Here is an 18,937-nt window from a genome sequence, read left to right as displayed (position 1 = left end):
TGATTGAAAAAAAAAAAAAAAAAAAAGTGTCGGGCCCAAACGCTGGGGGAGAGCTATTGGAGCTGCACTCCGGAGAGACGGAGCTGTTCAGCTGTGGTCAAGGCGCTGAGTTTTTCCTGCTCGGGTGAGTTTTTTCTTTGTTCTTACTATTGAGGCACTTGTTTTGGCGGTCAGCTGGGCTTCGCGAAGATGTCAGGGAGACCGCTTCGGTGTAGATCGTGTGCGCGTCGGGGCGTTGACGCGGTGGGCAGCACTTGTCGTTTTTGCGGGGAGCCAAAGCCGCAATCCTCCGTACCGCCGGTGTTAGCGGCGGAGGTTCCCGCGACTTGCGTCCCAGAGGTTGCGGCGCCTTTGACTAGCGGCCCTGCGGCGGTTCCGTTTTTGGCGGGAACCGCCGCCATTTTGGATTCGGCGCTGCACGGGTCCGACGGAGTCGGGGGACTGCAGGGCAGTCAATTTTCAGCGCCTTCGGGGAGCGATGCCTTGGGTAGGATCGGGTTTCCCCCGGATTTCATTTGGAATTTATTTCAGGCTTGGCAGGCGGGGCCGTCTCGAGCGGAGCCCCTTAGTCTTGGGACGGGGGGGGCTAGCGCGAAGAGACCACGTGTAGAGTGGTCTGAGGAGTTAGAAGATTTTTCGCCTCCGGAGTCGGAGGGTGACTTTAGCCTCCTAGGAGAGCAGGAGGGGTCGCTGGCTGGCTATGATAAGGAGCTTGCGCTGCCTGGGGAGGATCCCTCGGTGGTGCGCATTTTTCAGCGAGATGAATTATCAGAGCTGATTGATCAGGTGGTTGCGACCCTTAAATTTGATCCGGCGGCAGCCCCGTTAGAGGCCGGGAAGCAGGATCCGTTAGTTAAGGGGATCAGACGGGTGTCTTGTACTTTCCCTATGAATGCGGATCTGAGAGAAATGATTACTCAGGAGTGGCAGGCGCCGGAGGCGCCATGTAAGGTAGCTCGGGCCATGGCTAAGCTTTATCCCCTGCCGCAGGAAGATAGAGAGTCTTTCAGGCCTCTGACCGTGGATGCCGTGGTGACGGCAGTGACTAAGGCTACGGCGATTCCGGTAGATGGAGGGGCTGCGTTGCGAGACCCTCAGGACAGAAAATTGGAGACTTTCCTAAAGCGCAGTTTTGATTTGTCGGCTCTGGCGTTGCAGGCGTCGGTCTGTGGAGGTCTGGTGGCGCGGGCTTGTTTCCGTTGGGCGGAGCAGCTCTTAGATAGTCCGCCAGGGGACAGAGCCTCTTTGACTCAAGATCTGGCAAAGTTGGAGTTGGGGTCCTCCTTTTTGGCGGATGCGCTGTATGATTTGTTGCGGGCCTCGGCCAAGAACATGTCTCTAGCGGTGGCAGCTCGTCGGGCCCTGTGGTTAAGAGGCTGGATGGCGGATGCTGCGTCCAAGGCCAAGTTGTGTTCGCTGCCGTTTAAAGGCTCTTTGCTGTTTGGTGAAGAGTTGGATAAGTTGGTGAGAGGTCTTAGTGACGCTAAGGTTCCTCGGCTTCCGGAGCTTCGCCCTAAGGCTTCTAGGGGATCCGCGGGTCGTGGACGGTTTCAGGAAGCTAAGCGGTATCAGCCTGGTAGATATTCTGGTGGGACTAGGGGTCGTTTCTTTCAGAGAACCCAGTCCTTTCGCGGTGGCCGTCGTGGAGGGCGAGGTTTCTCTTCGGGAGCGGCCGGTGCGTCCCGTCCTTCTCAATGATGGTTTGGGGGCCCAGCCTCTGGTCCGCGTGGGGGCTCGCTTACGCTTGTTTTACCAGAGATGGGCCCAGATCACGTCAGACCAGTGGGTGCTGCAAATAGTCCGAGACGGGTACGCGCTAGAGTTCGACAGACCTCTGTCCGACTTCTTCCTCGTGTCTCCCTGTCATTCTCGGCGCAAGGCGCGAGCGGTCCGAGATACTCTGTCGCGCCTGGTAGATTTAGGGGCTGTAGTACCTGTTCCTCCAGCAGAGAAAGGAAAGGGATGTTATTCCATATACTTCGTGGTTCCCAAAAAAGAGGACGCCTTTCGTCCCATTTTGGATCTCAAGAAGGTCAATGCAGCCCTAAAGGTTCCTTCCTTTCGGATGGAAACGTTACGCTCCGTCATTGTAGCGGTTCAGGAAGGGGAATTTCTGACTTCCCTAGATCTGACAGAAGCGTACTTGCACATCCCCATCCTGGAGGCGCATCAGCGTTTTCTTCGCTTTGTGGTGCTAGGGAGACATTTTCAGTTTTGCGCGCTTCCCTTCGGTCTGGCCACTGCTCCTCGAACCTTCTCCAAGATGATGGTCGTGGTGGCAGCAGCTCTGCGGTTGCAGGGCATTTTGGTGCACCCGTATCTAGACGACTGGTTGATTCGGGCCAAGTCAAGGTCGGAGAGCAAGGAGGTCACCGGTCGGGTGGTGTCCTTTTTGCAATCTCTGGGCTGGGTTGTCAATCTGGCCAAGAGTCACCTAGTGCCGTCGCAGTCTCTCGAGTATCTGGGAGTCCGTTTCGACACGAAGAGAGGCCGGGTGTTCTTGACTCCCTCTCGCATGTCCAAGCTGCAAGCTCAGATCCGTCATTTCCGAGCCCAGAGGGCACCGTCGGCGCGGGAGTACCTTCAGGTGTTGGGTCTGATGGCCGCATCAATAGAGGTAGTTCCCTGGGCCAGGGCGCATATGAGGCAGCTGCAGGGTGCGTTGTTGTCTCGTTGGTCCCCTCAGTCGCAGGATCTGGAGGAGAGTCTCTCTCTGTCGGAGGTGGTTCGTCGCAGTCTCAGCTGGTGGCTCCATTCTCCAAACCTAGCGAAGGGCATGCCGCTGGCCACTCCACATTGGGTGGTGATGACTACGGATGCGAGTTTGATGGGCTGGGGGGCGCATTGTCTGGGACAGGTGGCCCAGGGACTTTGGACAGTGGAGGAGGCGTGTTGGTCCATCAATCGTCTGGAGACGCGTGCAGTTCGGTTGGCTCTTCGGTCCTTTCAGAGTCTGATAGACGGCAAGGCAGTCAGGGTGCTTTCCGACAATGCCACAGCCGTGGCGTATGTGAATCGACAGGGAGGAACGAAAAGTCCCGGTTTAGCGGTAGAGGCAGCAGAGTTGCTGGTGTGGGCAGAAGCTCATCTGCAGAGTCTCTCGGCGGGGCACGTGGCAGGGGTGGACAACGTGAGCGCGGATTATCTGAGCAGGCACACGTTGGATCCCGGAGAGTGGGCTCTCCATCCCTCCGTGTTCGAGCGGATAGTGTTACAGTGGGGTCGACCGGTGTTGGATCTAATGGCGTCGTCCGCCAATGCACAAGTCTCTCGGTTCTTCAGTCGTCGAAGAGATGCTCGGGCCGAGGGCATCGACGCGCTGGTCCTTCCGTGGCCGACTCAGCAGTTGCTCTACGTGTTTCCGCCGTGGCCGCTGGTAGGCCGCGTGGTTCAGCGGATCGGTCGTCACTCGGGATTAGTAGTTCTGATAGCGCCCAATTGGCCCCGGCGTCCGTGGTACGGAGATCTGATGCGGTTGCTGGTGCAGGATCCGATTCCCCTGGGGCCTCGGGTGAGATTGGTTCAGGGGCCGATCGAGATGGCCGACCCCTCTCCATTCTTGCTTACGGCTTGGCTCTTGAAAGGCACCGTTTAAGACGCAAAGGTTTCTCGGCCAGGGTGATTGATACGATGTTGCGGTCTCGTAAGAGGGCTACTTCCTTGGCATATGTGCGGGTGTGGCGCATTTTCGAGAATTGGTGTCAGGAGCGGGGCTATGCCCAGTTGCGTGTTTCGGCAGTGGAAGTGTTGGATTTTCTTCAGGATGGTTTGGATAGAGGCCTTTCGCTCTCCTCTCTGAAGGTGCAGGTGTCAGCCTTGTCTTGTTTTAGAGGTAAGGTTCGGGGAGTATCCTTGGCGGCTTCTCCGGACGTGGGGCGGTTTTTGAAGGCAGTGAAGTTGCTTCGGCCGCCTCGCCGCCCGGTGGTTCCGTCTTGGGATTTAAATTTGGTCTTGGAGGCTCTGGTGGGACCACCGTTTGAACCCTTGCCTTCCATTACGTGTAAGGACCTTACTTTGAAGACAGTCTTTTTGGTGGCTATTTCTTCAGCGCGTAGGATTTCGGAGCTTCAGGCTTTATCTTGCAGAGAGCCTTTTCTGTCCTTTGCCAAAGAGAAAGTGACTTTACGCACGGTTCCTTCCTTTGTGCCTAAGGTGGTGTCTTCTTTTCATGTCAATCAGGTGATTTTGTTGCCAGTGTTGGGTGATCGTGCCGGGGATCCCTTGCAGCGTCGTTTGGCTAAGTTGGATGTGCGACGCGTTTTGCGGTCATATTTGAGCAGAACCCAAGATTTTCGATCGTCAGACAGGTTGTTTGTTTTGTTTGGAGGTCCCAAGAAAGGTGAAGCTGCCTCCAAGGCTACTCTGGCGAGATGGTTGAAGGAGACTATTGCTTCGGCTTATTTGTTGAGGCGTCGGGCAGTACCCTCTTTACTTAAGGCACATTCTACTCGGGGAGTAGCCGCTTCTTGGGCGGAAGCTAGTTTTATTCCGCCGCAGGATATTTGTAGGGCAGCGGTGTGGTCCTCCATCCATTCCTTTGTGAAGCATTACAGACTTGATGTGCAGGCGAAAGAAGATGCCCGGTTTGGAGCGGCTGTGTTGTCTTCTGCTTTTCAAGGGTCCCGCCCTTAGTTGGGATACTGCTTTGGTACGTCCCAAGCGTCTTGACCGGTCTGGAGGGTTGATGAGGAAGGTGAAATTAGGCCTTACCTGCTAATTTTCTTTCCTCTAGACCCTCCAGACCGGTCAAGAGCCCGCCCGTTCTTTTCGCAGAAGTATTCCTCAGTATTTTGAGCCGTGTATATGGATAGCAGTATTTTGAGCCGTGTTCTGCTAGGACTATTCCTTTAAGGTTTTGTGTGGTCAGAGAGAATTCTTTGACTCTAAGACATTACAGAGCGGGGCGCTGTGACGTCTCGTCTGTGTTCAGCACACTGTTGGTACTTGTCCTTGGGTTTTCCAGGTACAGGGATTTTTAGTTTCAGAGTTGTGTTTTTATTCTCTGCTTTGCTAAGTGTATACTGGCTATAGATGGCTAGGCACAGGTTATAAGTACATAGTTTCAAGTTTTGTGTTCTCAGTCTCCCTCTGCTGGTAGGCGAGCATAACCCAAGCGTCTTGACCGGTCTGGAGGGTCTAGAGGAAAGAAAATTAGCAGGTAAGGCCTAATTTCACCTTAGACACACGCAGGTAGAGACAGAGCAATGGAAAACTGCAAGCCAGCATAGGAGAACAACTCCACACAAGAAAAGAGCAAATAGCTTAGACAGAGCACAGGTAAGGCTTCAGCAGAATCGGAGAAAACGCCAAAGCGGGGGTTGACGGAAGGGGTGAGCTTAAGTAGATCAGACAGCCCAGCACCTGACGGACCAATCAGGAGTGGTCCCAAGCACTCCCCTGTCTGACTAGCAGAAATACCAACAGAATCATAACAGACACTGCTTGATGATGCCATGCCCTATGACCCCCCCCACCCCACACACACACACATTTTTGAGTTTCAGTGTTTATGTGGCAATTCCAGTGGGACTACATGATACACCTCTCTATATACCAGGGGTTCTCAACCCAGTCCTCTGGACACACCTGGCCAATCAAGTATTTGAGATATCCACAATAAACATGCATTATTATGTTTATGACATTTGTATCCCACGTCTTAACTCATGCATATTCATTGTGGTTATCCTGAAAGCCTGACTGGCAAGTTTTGTCCTTGGGACTGGGTTGAGAACCCTTGGCTTATACAGAATGACAGGATCTTCCATCTTTCAGACAGTGGATAATGAGAGAGAGACCGATGCAAGGGCTGATGTTCTATCAGCCACATCACCAGAAATATGTTTAGTACACAAAAGAGCTTTATTGAAAAATGGGAGGTCTTAGTAAATCAATCTCCAGGAACTGAAAGAAAATTTCAGAGCCTCCACTAAACTTTTGTCAGGAAAGAGAATCTCGATTCAGATGGACAATTAGGTAGCTGTATTTTATTGTATATAAGCAAGGAAGAAATGTCAAGGAGATTCTGAAATTTTGGAATCGGGCAAACTCTTGTTGGATGTCTGTTGGCATCATACTTCTGAATAATCAGAATATATCTCAGCTGATGCCTAAAACCTTAAAGAACATATTCTAGAGCTATGGATCTCTGTCAATAGATCTCTTCACATTAGTACAAAACAATAAACGGCTCTTCTGCTTCAGAAAGATAAGACACTATCACAGAAACTGACACAGTGGATGCTTTTCCCATACAAGGACTTGTAAAAGTCTTCATACTGGTAGATTTTTAACATTCTGCTGTGTAAAAAAAATTTCAGTTCAAAATGCTTTAAAGGGTTTTTTCACTGATCTACACAACATATTCAGCACTTTCAATGAGAAAAAAGGTATCAATAGAAATCAAACAAAATAAAACGTGGAAAAGAAAATAAGATGATACCTTTTTTTATTGGACATAACTTAATACATTTCTTGATTAGCTTTCGAAGGTTGCCCTTCTTCCTCAGATCGGAAATAAGCAAATGTGCTAGCTGACAGTGAAAGAAGCCAAGAGAGAGGTACGTCTGGCGAAGGCGCAAGCGGAAGAACAAATGGCTAGAAATGTACGGAGGGGAGACAAAAACTTCTTCAGGTATATTAGTGAAAGGAGAAAGACTAAAAAGGGGATTGTAAGACTAAAGGATACAGCAAAACGCTATGTAGAAAATGATGAAGAAAAAGCCAATTTGCTAAATAGATACTTTTGTTCTGTTTTTACTGAAGAAAATCCTGGGGAAGGACCGAGAGGGACTGGCAAAAGTACACCTGAAAATGAACTGGATACAGCACCGTTCACGGAAGAGAGTGTATATGAACAACTTGGAAAGCTAAATGTGGACAAAGCCATGGGGCCGGACGGGATCCACCCCAGAATACTGAGGGAACTCAGAGAGGTTCTGGCGGGTCCTCTTAAAGATTTGTTTAATAAATCCTTGGAGACGGGAGAGGTTCCGAGGGATTGGAGAACGGCGGAGGTGGTCCCTCTTCACAAAAGTGGGGATAGGGAAGAAGCTGGAAACTACAGGCCAGTAAGCCTCACTTCGGTTATTGGAAAAGTAATGGAAGCCATGCTGAAGGAAAGGATAGTGAATTTCCTGGAAGCCAATAAGTTGCAAGATCCGAGACAACATGGTTTCACCAAAGGGAAGTCGTGCCAAACGAATCTCATTGAATTCTTTGACTGGGTGACGGGAGAATTAAATCAAGGACGGGCTATGGACGTCATCTACTTAGATTTCAGCAAGGCTTTTGACACGGTTCCCCACAGGAGGCTCTTGAATAAACTAGAAGGGCTGAAGATAGGACCCGAAGTGGTGAACTGGATTAGGAACTGGTTGACGGGCAGACGCCAGAGGGTGGTGGTAAATGGAGTTCGCTCGGAGGAGGGAAAGGTGAGTAGTGGAGTGCCTCAGGGATCGGTGCTGGGGCCCATTCTGTTCAATATATTTGTGAGTGACATTGCCGAAGAGTTACGAGGTAAAGTTTGCCTTTTTGCGGATGACACCAAGATTTGCAACAGAGTGGACACCCCGGAGGGAGTGGAAAACATGAAAAAAGATCTGAAGAAGCTGGAAAAATGGTCTAACGTTTGGCAATTAAAATTCAATGCGAAGAAATGCAAAGTGATGCACTTAGGGAGTAGAAATCCAAGGGAGGCGTATGTGTTAGGTGGGGAGAGCCTGATAGACACGGACGGGGAGAGGGATCTTGGGGTGATAGTATCTGAGGACCTGAAGGCGATGAAACAGTGCGACAAGGCGGTGGCCGTAGCGAGAAGGTTGCTAGGCTGTATAGAGAGAGGTGTGACCAGCAGAAAAAAGGAGGTTTTAATGCCCCTGTATAAGACGTTGGTGAGGCCCCACCTGGAATATTGTGTTCAGTTTTGGAGGCCGTACCTTGCGAAGGATGTTAAAAAAATGGAAGCGGTGCAAAGAAAAGCTACGAGGATGGTATGGGAGTTGCGTTCCAAGACGTATGAAGAGAGGCTTGCTGACCTGAACATGTATACTCTGGAGGAAAGGAGGAACAGGGGTGATATGATACAGACGTTCAAATATTTGAAAGGTATTAATCCGCAAACGAATCTTTTCCGGAGATGGGAAGGCGGTAGAACGAGAGGACATGAAATGAGATTGAAGGGGGGCAGACTCAGGAAAGATGTCAGGAAGTATTTCTTCACGGAGAGGGTGGTGAACGCTTGGAATGCCCTCCCGCGGAAGGTGGTGGAGATGAAAACGGTAACGGAATTCAAGCATGCGTGGGACAGGCATAAAGGAATCCTGTGCAGAAGGAATGGATCCACAGAAGCTTAACTGAAATTGGGTGGCAGGGGGAAGAGGGGTTGGTGGTTGAGAGGCTAGGATGGGGGAGGGCAGACTTTTTATACGGGGTCTGTGCCGGAGCCGGTGATGGGAGGAGGGACTGGTGGTTGGGAGATGGGAAATACTGCTGCACAGATTTATACGGCTGTGCCCTGAAATAGACAGGTACAAATCAGGGTAAGGTATACACATATGAGTTTATCGTGGGCAGACTAGATGGACCGTGCAGGTCTTTTTCTGCCGTCATCTACTATGTTACTATGTATATAAGTGAAAACATTCAAGCATTACTATGACAGTAAAATAGATACCATTGGAGATTCTACATGGAATGTTGCTACTATTGGAGATTCTACATGGAATGTTGCTATTCCACTAGCAACATTCCATGTAGAAGGCTGCGCAGGCTTCTGTTTCTGTGAGTCTGACGTCCTGCACGTACGTGCAGGACGTCAGACTCACAGAAGCAGAAGCCTGCGCGGCCACATTGCTGATCTACAAGGGCCGACTTCTACATGGAATGTTGCTAGTGGAATAGCAACATTCCATGTAGAATCTATAGAAATCAAACAAAATAAAACATGGAAAAGAAAATAAGATGATACCTTTTTTATTGGACATAACTTAATACATTTCTTGATTAGCTTTCGAAGGTTGCCCTTCTTCGTCAGATCGGAAATAAGCAAATGTGCTAGCTGACAGTGTATATAAGTGAAAACATTCAAGCATTACTATGACAGTCTGACAGGGTGGGAGGATGGGGGTGGGTCGGAGGTATGCATGGGGACATCAAAGCATATCATTGATATTCTAACAGGATGGGTGTGGATAGGTGAGGGGTGGGGTGATCAACAGAGAAATACAGCTTTATGGTTTATAATGGGCTAGGAACCCCAGATCCTTGTTAAGTCCTTTCTGTTGGGTGTTAAAATATTCAATCATTCTGACTTCAAAGGTCTTACGTTCTTGTATGGTTTTAAAGTTACCTTTCAGGATTCTCACTGTGAAATCACTGGTACAGTGTCCTGGTCCTGTAAAATGTTGACCAACAGGCGTGGGAACCCTGCTGGTACCGGTATTGTTCATATGATGTCTATGTAAATTGAATCTTGTCTTAAGCATCTGGCCTGTTTCTCCAATTTAGCATCCTTCGTTACATTTTTTACACTGAATGATATATGTAAAATGTTGACCAACAGGCGTGGGATCCCTGCTGGCACCGGTATTGTTCATATGATGTCTATGTAAATGAGAAAAAAAAAAGTTAGTCTGTCTTTGAATATTTCTGTATCTGAATTCCAGAAAGTTTGGGACAAGTACGTAGGATCTCTAAGGGAGCGGAAGAGAGAGTGGATGGTATGAATTGGCAGACTAGGTGGACCAACTGGTTTCTATCTAGTTCAAGTTCTATTTCACTTCTGTGCACTATACAGTAGGGAACAGAACTGTTCTGCACCCACATCATATTCTGCCTTGTCCATTATAGTTTCCTTGCTTCCATCAGCTGCCGATCAGAACTGTACTTCAGCTCACAGACTACCAAGAAAGGATCCTACACCATTTACTAGCCCATACACCATGGATGAGGAACAAACTCTGGTAGCATGTTTTCACATTTCCAGTTAATAAATAGACATTAACAAAATTGATGATACCTTTTTTATTGGACTAAATGGAGCCACATAGTAACATAGTAGATGACGGCAGAAAAAGACCTGCATGGTCCATCCAGTCTGCCCAAGACAAACTCATATGTGTATACCTTACCTTGAATTTGTACCTGTCCTTTTCAGGGCACAGACCATATAAGTCTGCCCAGCAGTATTTCCTGCCTCACAACCACCAGTCCCGCCTCCCATCACCGGCTCTGGTACAGACCGTATAAGTCTGCTCTCCCCTATCCTCGCCTCCCAACCACCACCCCCTCTTCCCTCCAACTGCTCCGCCACCCAATTTCAGCTAAGCTTCTGAGGATCCATTCCTTCTGCACAGGATTCCTCTATGCATATCCCACGCATGTTTGAACTCCGTTACCATCTCCACCACCTCCCGCGGGAGGGCATTCCAAGCGTCCACCACCCTCTCCGTGAAAAAATACTTCCTGATATCTTTCCTGAGTCTGCCCCCCTTCAATCTCATTTCATGTCCTCTCGTTCTACCGCCTTCCCATCTCCAGAAAAGATTCATTTGCAGATTAATACCTTTCAAATATTTGAACGTCTGTATCATATCACCCCTGTACCTCCTTTCCTCTAGGGTGTACATGTTCAGGTCAGCAAGCCTCTCTTCATACGTCTTGGAACGTAAATCGCATACCATCCTCGTAGCTTTTCTTTGCACCGCTTCCATTTTTTTAACATCCTTCACAAGATATGGCCTCCAAAACTGAACACAATACTCCAGGTGGGGCCTCACCAACATCTTATACAGGGACATTAAAACCTCCTTTCTTCTGCTGGTCACTCCTCTCTCTATACAGCCTAGCAATCTTCTAGCTACTGCCACCGCCTTGTCACACTGTTTCGTCGCCTTCAGGTCCTCAGATACTATCACCCCAAGATCCCTCTCCCTGTCCGTGCCTATCAGACTCTCCCCGCCTAACACATACGTCTCCCTTGGATTTCTACTCCCTAAGTGCATCACTTTGCATTTCTTCGTATTGAATTTTAATTGCCAAACGTTAGACCATTCTTCTAGCTTCTTCAGATCTTTTTTCATGTTTTCCACACCCTCCGGGGTGTCCACTCTGTTGGAAATCTTGGTGTCATCCGCAAAAAGGCAAACTTTACCTTGTAACCCTTCGGCAATGTCACTCACAAATATATTGAACAGAATTGGCCCCAGCACCGATCCCTGAGGCACTCCACTACTCACCTTTCCCTCCTCCAAGCGAACTCCATTCACCACCACCCTCTGGCGTCTGTCCGTCAACCAGTTCCTAATCCAGTTCACCACTTCGGGTCCTATCTTCAGGCCGTCTAGTTTATTTAAGAGCCTCCTGTGGGGAACCGTGTCGAAAGCCTTGCTGAAATCTAAGTAGATGATGTCCATAGCACGTCCTTGATTTAATTCTCCTGTCACCCAGTCAAAGAATTCAATGAGATTCGTTTGGCACGATTTCCCTTTGGTGAAACCATGTTGTCGCGGATCTTGCAACTTATTGGCTTCCAGGAAATTCACTATCCTTTCCTTCACATTGAGCCTTCAAAGAGGTGGGAAAATGTGGGATACAAATGCAATAAATAAATTCATTTTTGACTAGCATTCAAAGGCAATACTTTGTTAATAGCTCCCAGGAAGTCCTATAATTCCAAGCAGAAGAGGCTTTTATTGCATTGGCAGGGATAACTTTCCTGAGCACTTCTAGGAAAACAGGTTCAATTCACCCATTAGTGTCCAACTTCATGGAGGACTTGTAGCATACACAACCTCCAATAAAGAAACCTATTTCAATGTGGACTTAGCCCAGTTTGGGAAACACACGCAAACCCATGGATTTAGCAGATCTAAAATACCTAATCTGATTACAGCCCAGTAAGTAAATAGTTTTTAGGCTCTCATCTTATACTCACCTGCAATTTTTTCATAATAAGGTGGATTTTAGACTGCATCCTACATTGCTGATGAAAGTGGATATACCATTTCATTATCAACTGAGTTTCCCATTTTGTTCTCAAGCTTCACACTCATAGGGACAAGCAGGCCCTAAGCTACTTGAACTGCAACAGGTGGTGACTCCTAATGTGCACCCATGCATCACGTAGCTATAGCTTGGGTTCCTCTTTCTCCACATGCATCACATTGCACTTTATTTATTTGTTGCATTTATATCCCACATTTCCCCACCTCTTTGCAGGCTCAATGTGGCTTACAATACATCATGAATAGTGGAAATAAGAAGAAAATAGACATCTGGTATTACAGAAGGGTTATGGGTTACATGGTAAAGAAATACATGATAGTAATATAACAGAAAACATTATAAGACAGTTCTAGATATAAGTGGGGACTTTCACATGTGTTGATCTTTATGGTATATCTTGTCAAAGAGATGGGTCTTCAATAGTTTGCGGAAGTTGGTTAATTCGTAGATCGTTTTCAGGTTGCTTACGTTAAACATCATTTGGATGCCCAGTCTCATAAGGTCCTCTTGCAATTTAACAACTTTGAATAACTTTATGTTACCAACAAATTTAATTACCACTAGATCATTTCTAAATATGTTAAAAAGCAGCAGTCTCATCAAAGATTCCTTGGGAACCCCACTAGCTACCCTTTTCCGTTGAGTATACTTACTATTTAACCCTACTTTCTGTTTTCTGTCTTTGAACCAGTTCTTAATCCAGAATAGGACATTACCTCCTATCCCATGACTTTCTAATTTCCTCAGAAATCTTTCATGAAGTACTTTATCACATGCGTTTTGAAAATCCAGATACACAATATTGATTGGCTCACCTTTATCCACGTTTATTCATCCCTTCAAAGAAATATAGTAAATCGGTGAGGCAAGATTTCCCTTGACTAAATCCATGTTGGTTTATCTCATTAATCCATGCTTAAGTATATTTAGTGGCAATCACAGAGACATGGTTCCCAGAGAACCAAGACTAGGATGTAGTTATACCGGGCTATAATCTGTTCAGGAAAGACAGTGTAGGAAGAAAGGGAGAGGAAGTGGCCTTAAATGTTAAAGATAATATTAACCCCACATGACTGCAGGATCTACAGGGTAAGGAAGAGACACTGTGGGTCAATCTAGAAATAGCAAATGTATTTACATTGGTGTAATATACAGTCCTCTTCATAGACAGAAGATATGGACATCTAGTGGCTTGAGGTAGATATTGAACGGAATAGGTGACAGTATTGATCCTTGTGGTCCCCGCAGGTCAGTGTCCATGGTGGTGATGAGTTGTTGCCAAACATTATGGATTGTTGCCTGTCTGATAGATAGGATCTGAACCAGGCAAGTACTATTCCATTGATACCTGTTTCTGCCCGTCGTGCTAGCATGATATCATGATCCACAGTGTCAAATGCAGTACTAACTATCGAGGCAAATATGTGTCCTCTGTCTGTCCTACCCTATCCCTAATTTGTCCTGTCTGTCTGTCCTGATTTAGATTGTAAGCTCTTTTTGAGCAGGGACTGTCTTTTCTTCATGTTCAATTGTAAAGCGCTGTGTATGACTGGTAGCGCTATAGAAATGATTTGTAGTAGTAATAGTAGTAGTAAATCCCTTGTCTCGGTTTCTGTGAAGATCATCTAGTAGGGATACGAGGACCGTTTCTGTTCCATAACCGGGTCTGAATCCAGATTGACATGGATCTAGCCAGTTTTTCTCTTCTAGCCAATCATTAAGTTTAACACAGACTGTTTGTTCTATGAGTTTCCCTAGAAATGGGATGTTGGATATTGGCCGGTAACCTTCAAGTTTGTCCTGGTCAAGGTTTTAGAAATCAAAATAATCAAAATAAATATTTGGGCTCTGTTTACTAAGCCACACTAAAGGCACGCTAGTGCTTTTAACACACGCTAACACTAGAGACGCCCATAGGAATATATGAGTCTCGAGTTCAGTGCATGCTAAAAATGCTAGCACACCTTAGTAAACGGGGCCCTTGATTTCATGCACATCTCTTATTTGTTGAAATATAACTAAATGGGCTATAAGCCCCTCATGCAGCCCATTGGTTTTCTTTTATTTTGTTCTTGTGCCAAGCCTCTCAAGACTTATTAACTGTAAAGTCTCAATATCTTGAAGTATATCCTAGGCACACCAGCACACGCCTGAAGTCTCTTTATTTTCTGAAGTTTCCTGTATTGAATACATACAGATAATTTACTCACAGCCAGATGTTCAGAAGTGTTGCCCCAGGGCACAGAGACTCCGTAATTCTGAGAGCTGTATCAGTGGTTGGAGGTAGAAATCTGAAGAAAGGCAGCTTTATTGCAGAGGTGGGAAAATAGTTGAACAGGCAGAAGTAGCTCAGAGCTGGGTGATTGGAAAGTGCAATATCTCAGTAGAAGGATATATTCAAGGTAAAAAAAACAAGTTCGTTCCAAGGAGTTTAGCAGGACAAGTGCTGTCTGAAGCAAGATGGAGAATGTCTCCTGGAGAGAGAGAGAGAGAGGCCAAGAAGGGGCTCACATAGGCCCAGGGAGGAGGGGGTAAAGAGACCAATGGGCACAGAACCTGCCATCAGGTTGCAAGGGTGGTCCCAGAGCACAGCCCTCAATTGGAGGGAAAGGTCATACCTGGCTGACCTCTCAGGACAGAGATAGTAAGAATGACCAGGAAATGATAAGAGGTAGACAAAGGAGCCAAGCTTGGCTGAGAAAGAGAAGAGGTCTAGGCAGCAACACAGACCAATAGTAACAGATCTTATACAGACAGGCAGGTGTGGTTGCACTACCTGTGAAACTACATTACGCACAATGCAATGCCCATGCATCTTTGCAGTGAGGACTGCAGCAGTAAAATTCCTTAGAAGTGAGAATAACAGTAAAGGCATTAAACACATTTTAGGGTCACGTTATAAACTAGTGCAAGGCAGTCGGCGGACAGAACATCTTGTGATGACTTATATTGTGCCAAAACTGAAAACTCTTACCTCTTCTATCTGGTTGATAATAAAAAGAGCTCATTGTGAACACTATGCACCCTAAAAGGTTGTTTTGTGGCTGTACATGAGGAATTGTGATACTGAATAATTAAGTGTATGTTTTTGATCCTAGTCATGCATCCAAAGTTTATATAATCCTTTCAAGAAAGCCAATTAATCATTTAACTTAGTAGTGGAACATAATCACAGAGGCACTGTATGGTCGCATTTTCACAGGGGTGGACTGACCATTCGGGCAACCGGGCAGTACCCAAGGGCCCAGAGTCGCTGTCCGGATGCCCGCTGCACACTACAATCCTCCCCGGTCCTACATTAAAAGGTGCGCCACTGGTGAACTAGTGGCCTTTGCAGGGGGGAGGAGGGAACATGTTTTTTCCTGTCTGTTGTGCTGTTGCTATTCCCCCTGCCCGCACCATTATACTTTAAAAATGGCTGCCAAGACTCCCTGTGGAAGTCTCATGAGACTGTCAAGACTACCGCGTGAAGTCTCAGCCGCCATTTTGAAAACACGGCGCTGCGGGGGAATAGTGGCAGAGCAGCAGGCAGGAGAGAACATGCTCCCCCCACCCAAACACAGACCACTAGACCACCAGGGCCCTTCAGGTAGGATGGGGCAGCAGGGGCGTTGGTTGCGAGGGCAGCAGTGCGGCGGTAGGGTGTGTCGGGCAGTGGCTGGGCGGAGGGCCCAGACCACTCTCAGTCCGCCCCTGCATTTTCAATATGGTAATACTAGAGCCCAGCTAAGGAATAGGTTATTTTGGTCTTCACTGGTCCAAACTTGCTTTCCTTCTGCTATCACCATCCAGCTGGCACATTTAGACTGACGCTGGACAGAACTTCTGCACGAAGGAAGCCCTTCCCTCACTATTTAATATCTCTCTGTGAAACAGTAGTAATAAAAAAAGGCAAGTTCATTTTTATAATATACCACTGCAATCCACAAAAGAAAAGGCGAAAGTTCCCACATGCCATCTTTTTCTTTTGATGTAGGCACAGGACCAATAAAAGATTTTAAATGCTCCCATGTTTCAACCTAATTCATGTTTAATGTGGGATATAAATATTGTAAATAAATAAATAGAAACTCTGAATGTTGAGCACTTGCTTCTCATAACGATGTCTGTTTTAGTTAGGGTTACCATACGTCTGTTTTTACCTGGACATGTCCTCTTTTTCAGGACATGGCCGAGCAACCTGTTGGCGAGCCTAAGGGTGTCCTCCCCTCCCTTACTGTAGTGCCCTGGTGGTCTAATGACCTTTTCAGGGCAGGAATGAGCCCCCTCTTTTCTGCCTGGCGTGGCTGCAGATGGTCTTGTTGCCTCCCGGCCCAGTGCTGATTCAAAATGGCTGCCGAGAGTTCAAGCGGTGGCCTCGCGAGACTTCTGCAGAAGATCTCTGCATGATTAATATAACACGTGCTAGGGTGTCCCTATAACCAGCCCCTCCAAATGACACACTGATTACTATTTATAACAAATTACTATACCTCTGAAAAGTTATTACGTTATTATACTTCCTCTGTGTACATCCGTATGCTTCACAAGCTGGCATGTTTGAAAATAAAGTGAGATTAAATAAAAATGCTACCAACAATAAAGAACGACAACATAGATGCAGCAGCTCCAAGACATAGTAACATAGTAGATGATGGCAGAAAAAGACCTGCACGGTCCATCCAGTCTGCCCAACAAGATAAACTCATATGTGTATACCTTACCTTGATTTGTACCTGCCTTTTTCAGGGCACAGACCGTACAAGTCTGCCCAGCAGTATTTCCCGCCTCCCAACCACCAGTCCCGCCTCCCATCACTGGCTCTGGCACAGACCGTATAAGTCTGCCCTCCACTATCCTTGCCTCCCAACCACCAACCTCTCTTCCCCCACCTGCTCCGCATAACCAAGAAGGTTAGATAGAGAACAGGAGATGGTATAAGGCTATCTAGCCCATTATATGGGTTGAAGCCAGTAAGCGGAGCCACAAGTACACCCAAAACAATAGCAAAAGATTATTAGAAATAATGGACTGTCTATGCATGGTCCATCTGTAAAAAGTCAAAAGCTGTCCCTGTTGGATAGTGTTATAAACAGCCCCCAGATAACCTGAGAACGTATACAAAAAAAAATAACTTATAAAACCAGATTTGATGAAACAGACCTTAATTAATTTAGTATTTCAAAATACTCCTTTGCAAAGATGGGTGCCTCTGGAAGCAAGAGGCACTCCCCTCTTTAATGTTTAAAGGTTATATACCCTTTCTTTCTGGTTACATTCAGTATCTGCCCCTAAATTTCTCATTGGATATTGATCTCATTTACCAACCCCTAATACATCATTGTTAATTATCATATGACAGTCCTCTAAACATTTTCCATCACCCAATGTTAGTTCTGCTTGATCTGCATTTTTGTATCTTTAAACCTTTATGTAAGAATTTTGCATAGTTCAGCACATGGCATGTTCCACCTTCCATAGTCTTACAGCATCATGGTCTCATGCTTAGATACATTGTTCTTTCAGTTCTTTGGGCTTCTTACCCCTCCTTTCTTCTCTCTCTGCCTCAGCACTTTTATCACTTTGCACACATTACTTTAACAGAGTTTCTTTTGTTAATGATTTTAAAAAGCTATAATATGGTGGTTTCTATTAGGCAGGGCCTACAGAAATGTAGTCCATCCCTAAAGAGTTCCTTTCTACCAGGGCATAAGTTTTTTTTTTGTAATTATGTTAAATGAAAAAGCAATCTCTCTATATAAAAGGCACCTCCAACGTTCTAATGAAGCCTCAGCCGGAAGTTTGAAGCGGTCTAGATATCCGGTTTCCCCATGAGTGTCTGCCCCGCCCTCGCGTCACAACGTGATGACGTTGAGGGCAGAGCAATGACACTCGACGAATCTCGATCTCTACCTGCCCCTCGGCGGCCATTTTCAACAGGCAACCGGCATCACGGAGCGCCAGTGACAGCCGCGGCCAGGCAGGAACATGGATCTTTACTGCCTGCCACGAACATTTCCTAAAAAACAACCACAGTGGATGGAGGGGCAGGTGAGACAGCAGGGTTGCTAGACATGGGTGTCTGCTGGGGGGGGGGGGCAGGACGAGAGCAGGGTCGCTGGCATGGGTGGCTGCAGGGGGGCAGGGGGAGATGAGGGTCACCGCTGCACATAGGTGGCTGCAACGGGGCAGGGGGAGAGGAGGGTTGCAGGACTTGGGTGGCTGCAAGGGGGCAGGAGGAGAGGACGGTTGCCCGACATGGGTGGCCGCAGGGGGGGCAGGGGGAGAGCAGGGTGGCTGGAGGGGGTAGGGGGAGAGCAGGGTTGCTGGCCATGGGTCGCTGCAAGGGGGGCCAAGGGAGAGGAGGGTTGCTGCACAGCAAAACCTTGCTAGCGCCTGTTTCATTTTTCACAGAAACGGGCATTTTTTACTAGTATATACATATTTCTCACATCAGGCAGTGCCTTAAAAGGTGGAGAACAAAAGATTTTTTTTACTTATTTGAAAGCTTTTTAATTTATTTGCAAGTGTCCCATATGTAGATATACATTTCATGACATCAAAACAATTTCACTAAAACAGCTTAAAAATCAGAAATGATTATAGCTGGGGGAAACAGCACTAATAAAGGCTGTATTTTATGCTCATTTTTCTACACTGTTCTATACAATACAGTAATACATGGCCAAATTTCAGTGAGGGTATCTTGTTTACTGATGGGTTTACCTTAACAATTGTTGTAATTTGCCTTGGGAAGCCTGGTGTTATAAAGATTGGAAGTAAAATTAAACTCTCCTTTCATTGGGGCACATGGAATCACATTTTCACCTCATTTCTTTTGTATAAATTCTGTTTTTCAGCATGTTTCAGGGACAAGTGTTTTTTTTTATAATTCACAATATTAAATAATTTTTTTCTTTCATGCAGATCTCTTATTTGTTTAAATATAACT

This window comes from Microcaecilia unicolor, chromosome 3 (genome assembly GCF_901765095.1).
Source record: "Microcaecilia unicolor chromosome 3, aMicUni1.1, whole genome shotgun sequence".
In the NCBI taxonomy this organism is placed as follows: Eukaryota; Metazoa; Chordata; class Amphibia; order Gymnophiona; family Siphonopidae; genus Microcaecilia; species Microcaecilia unicolor.
Note: the sequence above shows the minus strand (reverse complement) of the source record.